This window comes from Myotis davidii, unplaced genomic scaffold (genome assembly GCF_000327345.1).
Source record: "Myotis davidii unplaced genomic scaffold, ASM32734v1 scaffold424, whole genome shotgun sequence".
Taxonomy (NCBI): domain Eukaryota; kingdom Metazoa; phylum Chordata; class Mammalia; order Chiroptera; family Vespertilionidae; genus Myotis; species Myotis davidii.
In genome coordinates, this window is record NW_006295827.1 from 4,318,417 (window position 1) to 4,327,483 (window position 9,067).

A 9,067-nucleotide genomic window follows, 5' to 3' on the forward strand; every position below is an offset into this window, starting at 1 on the left:
GTGTGTGACCGTAGCCCGAGCTCCCGCAGGCGGCCTGAATTCACTTCCTTCCCGCACAATGCATTGCCGAGCTTCTGCTCCGGCGGGCGCTTTCATTTTTTTGCAAGGCCCTTCACTTCTTAGCAATCAGTAAGAATACAACTTAAGGGGTGGCTCACTCTGCAAAACTCCAGTGTAGCGCTCTCCCCTACTCTGTTTTACTCCCGTTGCCACGGTCCCTAGTCATTTCTTCCCTAGTTGCAACTATTCCTGCTCTCTTTAGCTAGCAAGCCACGCAGTCCGTGCTCCGGCCACAGTGAGACAGAATGCAGCTCTTAATATTGCTCTTAATAGCTCATCATTCTCTGCGCAAAAGCCTGCAGCGATTCCCTGTCGTCCTCCCTGCTGTCCTCCCGGGCCTCACCTCGACCCTCAGCCTGGCACTTCACCTGCGACAGGTCTTTCTACTTGTGATTTTGAACCCTGGTGCTGTTTTCAGGCCTCCCCACTTTGCCCACTGCCTCGAATATCCTGCCCACTGCCTCCTCTCCCTGTAGATTCTGACAAACTCCTACTCATCTTCTAAAATCCAGCTCCAGCACCTCCTTTGAAGTTCCATGAAGGCAGGAACTTCAGTTTATCCAGTTAATCTTCAACAATTTTGTATTAGTTTGGCATGCGGCCAGGAACAAGAGACCCTCATGAATGAATAACTCAAAGAGTGTAGAGACCTGGGTTCCAGTCCTGGCTCTGCTACTGACTTGCTACATGGTGTTAGGAAATTGCCTCCCTTCTCTGATCTCACCTCCAAAATAAGAAGGTTAAAAAAATTAATAGATTAAATGAATTTTCCTGCCAAAACCGGTTTGGCTCAGTGGATAGAGCGTCGGCTTGCGGACTGAAGGGTCCCGGGTTCGATTCCGGTCAAGGGCATGTACCTGGGTTGCGGGCACATCCCCAGTGGGCTATGTGCAGGAGGCAGCTGATCGATGTTTCTCTCTCATCGATGTTTCTATCTCTCTCCCTTCCTCTCTGTAAAAAATTGCGGGCACATCCGCAGTGGGAAGTGTGCAGGAGGCGGCTGATCGATGTTTCTAACTCTCTATCTCTCCCTTCCTCTCTGTAAAAAAATCAATAAAATATTTTTTTAAAAAAATAAAAATAAAAAAAATAAATGAATTTTCCCCCCATAAATAAGGTGTTTGGACTTTATGGCCTGGCAGGATCTCTTGAAGCCCATTATGATCCATGAGGATGTTCCCAAATACTAGTCCCAAATGCTGAAGGCAAACTATTTCTTTCCTCCATTGCTTCCTTTTTATCTCGTTCTCTTTCTATTGCTTGATAGCTGGAACTATTCCAGTTTGAATATACTCCCAAGACCAGTTCAAGTTACTTTGTTGTCCTGGAATGTGCCTTGTATTCAGTCTGTGAAACGTTTTTACTGTCCCGGAGAAATGTGGTTGATGTTTTACTATTCTGTGCGGCTGTTTGATAGAGGGTACTGAGGGAAACTGATAAAATGTGGCAGCCACAAGACTGCTCCTCGAAGGCCTCCAGCTACAGGGAATATAAGTAGTCAAAGCTACGCAATCAGTAGTCTGCTGGGCTATCAACTCTATCCTCTGTCTACACGGAGCTCATGCTTCCCTTCAGCTGCTCCCACAGACCGAGCAAGGCAGGAGTACACACTCAGGCAGGCCTGTTCCTGCGAGGCGCGGACTCCTCTGACCGTCACCTGTAGCTGGAGGACTCCCCAGTGCCCTTCCCAAGCCTTCCTTAGCCTGGATGGCACGAGGACTCTTATCCAGCCTCCCCTGCCTCTCTCACTCACTTAGGGTCAGACTTGCATCAAGGCCTGATGGCTCTCCCAGCTTTCCTAGGCTCCGCCCACCTCCATTTCCCCTTACAGAGGCATTTTCCCTAATAAAATCCTTGTTCAGCTCTTTGTTCTGAGAGGACACAACTAACATATAAGGAAATATTTGAGCCAAGGCATAAAGAAATGAAAGTGTGAGCCATTAGGTATCGTGGGAAGGGTGCTCTTAGACAAGGGGTGCAGCAAGTACAAACGCCCAGAGGTGAGAGACTGCCGGGTGCATGTACTGCTAACTGGCCAAGCCTTGCGCAACTCATAGGTTTGTTTTGGTAGATGATGATAGCCACCAAAATCGTTGCCTTGGTCATGGTTAGCTAAGCCCCACAACTTAATTACTAGGTTATAATAAAATCAAGACTCAAACAAATCTTGTCACACAAGCGGATATTTAAAACATTCATTAGGAAGCAGGGATCATACGATCCCTAAAACCTGTAAGCTCAGGAAAGTTTTAGCTCTCTGTCCTTTGTGCACAAAAAGATTTTCTCAAAGCAGATAGACCATTCCAGAAACAGAATTTCGTTTCCCTTTTACAGCAGTTGGCATTATACTTGACAGACCACATGGGGATCACACTTCAGGTACCATCACTAAGAGTGAAGACCATACTGGATCCTCATAGCCAGTTCTTTTTTGTTGTTGTTGTTAATCTTCACCTGAGGATATTCTTCCATTGTCTTTTTTTAAAAAATATATATATGTATATTTATTTATGTCAGAGAGGAAGGAAGGAGAGAGAGAGAGAAACATCAATAATGAGAGAGAATCACTGATTGGCTGCCTCCTGCACACCCCCGACTGGGGATCAAGCCCATAACCCAGGCATCTGCCCCAACCGGGACTTGAACTGTGACCTCCTGGTTCATGGGTCACCGTTCAACCACTGAGCCACGCCAGCCAGGATTTTTTTTTTTTTAAGAGAGAGAGTGGAAGGAAGGGGGAGAGACAGAGAGAAACATCAATGTGAGAGAGACATATTGACTTGGTTGCCTCCCACACACAAGGCTAGGGATCAAGCCTACAACTGAGGTATGTGCCCCAACTGGAATCGAACCAGGACCTTTATTCCACAGGTTGATGCTCTATTCACTGAGCAAATCTAGCTAGGGCTGAACCAGTTCTTAAACCAGAGTCCAACAACTGTAGGGAAGGCTGAGTCCACTTAAGGACCCTGCAGAGCCACCGAAAGCATAGTCAGTAAATATGTCCCTTATCATTTCCCAAAGGAACCTGTGGTTATTTACCAGAGTTAACTAGACACTGGATGAGGAGAACACCAGATCTTCCAGAGTTGGCTACAGGCTCTGCGTTGACACTGACACCATGGGACCTGAAACATCAGCAAGGCCCGAGTTGGAGTGGGAGCTTGTGGAGCCAGGCGCCAGATGTCTCACAGGGGGTCAGATGTGTCCATGCACCACCATGTGGAAACGTCCCTGGTTCCCGAGGACACGATTAAGATGGATGATGGACGTACTGTGCAGCTTACATTGGTCCCTTCACCCTGCCTTGACCCAGCGAGTATTAAATCAGAACACATACTGCATCCCAGGTGGGATTGTGGCCCGGAGCACCATCTTCAAAGCTTCTAAGGATTCAGGAGAGGTAGTTCCCATCATATCCCCATGCAGTGCACCTGCCTGGCTCCTGCAAAAACCAGGTGGATTATGGCAGATGACTGTGAACTACTGTAAACTTAGCGAGGTGCACAGCCCGGTCATAGCTGCTGTGTCAGGAGCAGCCGTCTACTGGAACAGATCCACGCCGCTTTGGGAACCTCCTCGGGCTATTGATCTGGTGAACAGGTTCTTCTGAATGCCAATGATAAAGTGGATGAAAGGCAGTTAGTTTGCCTCTATCCGGGAAGGACCACATTATTCATTAATTCTCTCTGCTCTCACTTCTGATACCTCCCAAGTGAAGAATCTCTGTACAAGACTGTTTCCAGCTCTGCTTCTATTGATGAAGCTGCGACATATATTGATTCAGGAGAGTTACGTAAATATTGTGGAAGAATTAGGTAAATATGTATTAGGATTATCCAGAGAAACAGAACCAATAGGAGAAGGAGGAAGTCCACTCTCCTATCTCTGGAAGCTGGACCCAGGAAAGCCAGTGGTGTATTCCAGTCCAAGTAAACGGCCTGAGAACCAGGAGCAACAATGGAGTAAGTCCCGCCCAGGGCAGGAGATAACCGATGTTCCAACTCAGTCAAGCAGAGAGACAAAATTCAACCTTCCTCTGTTTTTTTCTTCTATTTGGCCCTCGGCCCTCGGTGGGTTGGATGAGGCCCATGAGATTGAGGAGAGCAATTTTCTTTACTCAGTCCACCAATTCAAATGCTAATCTCTTCCAGAAACACCTTCACAGAAACACTAAAAAATAATAGATACCTACCTACCTGGGTATCTATCCTGTGGCCTAGTCAAGTTGACACATAAAATTAACCATCTCAATTATTAAGTTATGAGATACATATACAATTTTCAACTTTTTTTTTCGTAAGCAGGACTGTCCCTGTATATTTTACGGCCTCTCTGATTTTTTGGCTTTAAATATCTGTTCTTTTACAAACTAGTAATGCCAATAGAAGGTAGGCTTTTAAAATTTTTTGTCAGAAATAGCTAAGATCTGGAAACAGCCCAAGTGCCCATAAGTAGATGAATGGATAAAAAAGCTCTGATACATTTACACCATGGGATACTATGCAGCAATAAAAAAGATGAATCTCTTACCCTTTGAGACAGCATGGAGGGACCTGAAGAGTATTAACCAGTCAGAGAAAGACAAGTATCATATGATCTCGCTCACATGTGGAATCTAATGAATAATATAAACTAATGAACAAAATAGATCCACAGACATAGTAGCATGGAACAGAGAGGGATCTCAGAGGGAAGATGGAGGTGGGTGGGTGGATAGGTGGGAAGAGATCAACTAAAGAACTCCTATGCATATATGCATAACCCATGGACACAGACAATAGGGTGGTGAAGGCCTGGCAGGGGGATGGACAGGGGAGGGACAGAGGGGTCAATGGGGGGTAAAGGGGGACATATGTAATACTTTCAACAATAAAGATTTAATTTTAAAAAATTGTCAGAATTTTAAAATTTATAACCATATGTGGGTCTCTTGAATTTCTAAAACATTTTACTTTTCATGGATATCCAATATACAGAACCTTTGGTTTGATATTTGGAGGACAAAAGGGTGCAGTGACAAACTCTGCAATGTGAACTACAGCCACTGGGTGGCAATGCTTGCCTATCAATTTTGTGGCACCTGTTAACAGAGAAATAGGATAAAAGAAGCTAAAAGCCAGTTTCTTCCAATGAAGAGCTGGACTTAAAGTCACAACTGGGCTTTTATATTTTACCATCAAAGCCTGGTTGGTTTTATATACTGGCAGTATGCTGGTAAATACAGTACTTAGATTTTTGTCCAATTTGTTGCTAATACTCTGATACAGCAGAGTATCAGCTACCCAATGTACTAAAATGTCTGCTGTTAGCCAAGCTAAATTTCCCCATCACGTGTAATGGCATGTTCCTACAGATGTTCTCATTTATTTGTTAATTTGGAGTAGCTTTAATTCTCTAATTTGGGAAAGCGTAAACTTAGTCTTATTTTTTAATTATTAACTTTCAATTATTCAATTAATGTATGATTTTTATCTTTGTAAAAAATTAGCAAAACATGATATATGGATAAGTCGAAAGGTCTCTTTAACTACAGCCCCACATATATCTGGTACCACAGAAAAATATTATTTTAGTGTGTGTGAGAGTATAAAGAAAATTGGAATAATATGTATTTCATTCTGCAACCTTGTCTTTTCACTCAAAACTATATTGGAGCCAGAACCGGTTTGGCTCAGTGGATAGAACATCGGCCTGCAGACTCAAGGGTCCCAGGTTCGATTCCGGTCGGGGGCATGTGCCTTGGTTGCAGGCACATCCCCAGTGAGGGGCATGCGGGGGGCAGCTCTCATTGATGTTTCTGGCTCTCTGTCTCTCTCCCTTCCTCTCTGTGAAAAATCAATAAAATATATTTAAAAAAATAAAAGATGACTGCAGCTAAAATACCTTATTAAAAAAAAGGGAAAAACCTATATTGGAGATAATTTTATAATATTTTTTAGGCCTACCCCACTATTTTTCACTCCTGCATTTTAGTATGAGTAAACTACATCCTATTTAACCATTCTCTTGGTGGACATTAGGGTCATTTCTATTTTTTGCTTTTATAAGGAATATACTTGTACAAGTTTTCTCTTGCACCTGAGTGAGGGTATCTCCTGGGTAGGCAGTGATAAGAACTGCTAGGTTATAGAACATGCTCACGTTAAAAAAAACTTAATAGATGTCTTTAATTTGTTTTCCAAAAGTTGTGCTTCAAGTAGTTTGAGTGGATCTATTTTTCCATACACCCAACCCCTGATAAACTTTTTAAATGTTTTTCAGTCTGATACCTAAAGCAAATCTCAATTATATTTACTTTGTATTTCTGTAATTTCCAAGGTTGAACATCTACGTTAACTGGCATTTCATGTTTCCTCTACTGAGAATTGTCTATTCATACCCTTGGCCACAATTCTGTTGGGTTGTCTCATTAATTTAAGGGAGTAATTTATATGTATATTCTACATACAAACCCTTATGTATTGAAATGTTATTGTCTTCACTTGTAGTATCGTTTGACCTACACAATTTTATTTTTATGTAGTCAGTTTTATTAATTTTATCCATTAGATCTTTTTCTTTCTTGTGTCTTGTTTAGAAAGACATTCAACATATAAAGATATTCTATAATAGTTGTAAAACACTTAATCTAATGCTTTTATTATTTATATATAGATTTGGAGTTGATATTTTTTTAATTTTTAAAAAAGTTTTTATTTTTTTCAGAGAGGAAGGGAGTGGGAAAGACAGAAACATCAATGAGAGAATCACTGATGGGCTGCCTCCTGCCCGCCCCCTACTGGGGATTGAGCCTGCAACCTGGGAATGTGTCCTGACCAGAAATCAAACCAAACGGTGACCTTCTGGTTCATAGGTCGATGCTCAACTACTGAGCCACACTGGTTGGGCTGGAATTGATTTTTATGAATGGAATGAGACAGGATTGTATATCACTATTTTTTTCAAACAGGTATTTTATTGTCTGAAAATAATTTGACTATTAACAGACTTTATCTGAAGGTTTGAAATGCCATAACATAATAAATTTCCATATACATGGGTCAATTTTTGGGAACTATTTCTATGATTCTTGAATCAATATGACAAGGGTTCAAGTGCTATAGCTTTATAACATGCTCTGATTTTTATTCAATCAAATTGCTCTTCTTTGTTCTCTTACAATCTAGTCTTTGCTATTCATAACATTTACTTTCATATAAATTTTAAAATCATCTTGTCAAGTTGCATTAAAAAAATCCCACTGGGGTTTTTATTAGAATTGCATTAAATTCATGAGCTAATTGAAAGGAAGTAACTAGGAGAAAAATGATATTTTACAATCTTGAGTCTTCTTATATATAACACATAAATGTGGTATACTCTAATATTACCTCACTGGTTTCAATCATCGTCTTGAATGGTTTCAAATTTCTGCTTATAAATTCTTCTGATCTGAGAACAGGATCTTCCAACTGTTTAGGGCAGTAGTCTCCAAATTATTTTGATTATATATCCCTATGAGTAAAATTCATGAGCATGAAAATAAACACACACACACACACACACACACACACACACACACACGTTACTTACACCAAGCATGTCAAACTCAAAGGCTAACATGGGCCAAATGAAGAAGGTTCAAGTTTATGTGGACCGCAAAAAAACAAAAGCCTCAATTTTCATAGAAATGTAGGTTTATTTCGATAGAGACATGCTGAATACAAAGGGCTGAAATAAATGTTAACATAACATAATTGGACATTTTAATAAAAATTAATTTTTCTTGAACATTAACTTACCAGACACTGAATAACTACACAAATTAAAAAGCATAACGCAAATAAACCTGTTATTCTTGTTCTCTGAAAGCGAAATATTTCCTGTTGTGCACACCAAACAAGTCAGTCCAAGACTAATGACATGGCAATCGGCTGCTAAAATATTCGCCGCTAGTATTAGTGGACAGAAATGGTGCGCCTGCACGTAAAGCGCGTAAGGGAAATGAATGCAACATGATTACAGTAATCAGTCATTAGCCAATGTTATAGTTCATTATTAATAATTATGCCTAACAGGATATTGTAAAAATTGTTACGAAATTTTGATTAAAACGTTTCTTACATACCATTTTATTGGCTGGGCCACAAAAATATTTGTTGTGGGCTGCATGGTCCATGGGCCACAAGTTTGACATGCTTGACTTACACCATTAAACTAATACTAGAGGCCCAGTGCACAAAATTCATGTATGGGTAGGGTCCCTAGGCCTGGCCTGTGATCAGGGCCCATATGTGGGGTGACCAGCGGGGCAATTGGGGAGGTGGGGCCAGCTGGCGAGTGATGGGGGGCGGGCCTGCTGGCACCAGCCTTGGCTGGACTGGGGCCTGCGGGCTGGGGGCAACTCCTGTGTAGAGCGTCTGCCCCCTGGTGGTCAGGGTGTGTCATAGCGACCGGTTGTTCCACCGGTCATTCTGCCATTTGGTGGATTTGCATATTAAGCTTTTATTATATACTAGAGGCCCAGGGCACACAAAATCATGCGCGAATAGCTTGCTTCCGCTTGCCTCAGCTGGCCGCTCCGCCCTCCGCACTCATAACTCTTAGTAGCTCACACCCCGCCCCGCCTGCCATGAAAGCCGCAGCTCGCGGGCAGAGGGTTTGTGGGGACACAGAGAGGTGCTCAATGCACTTCCTGGTGGTCGTTACAGTGTTACGGCCACCAGCGTTTTATAATATAGACAGGATATAGTTTATATATACAGAGTAATTATTTAAATGAGATAAAGATTAAATAAACTGATTTTTTTAAAAACATTATTTTATTGATTTTTTACAGAGAGGAAGGGAAGAGGGATAGAGTTGGAAACATCGATGAGAGAGAAACATTGATTCAGCTGTCTCTTGCACACCCCCTACTGGGGATGTGCCCGCAACCAAGGTACATGCCCTTGACCGGAATCGAATCCAGGAACTTTCAGTCCACAGGCCGACGCTCTATACACTGACCCACACTGGTCGGGCC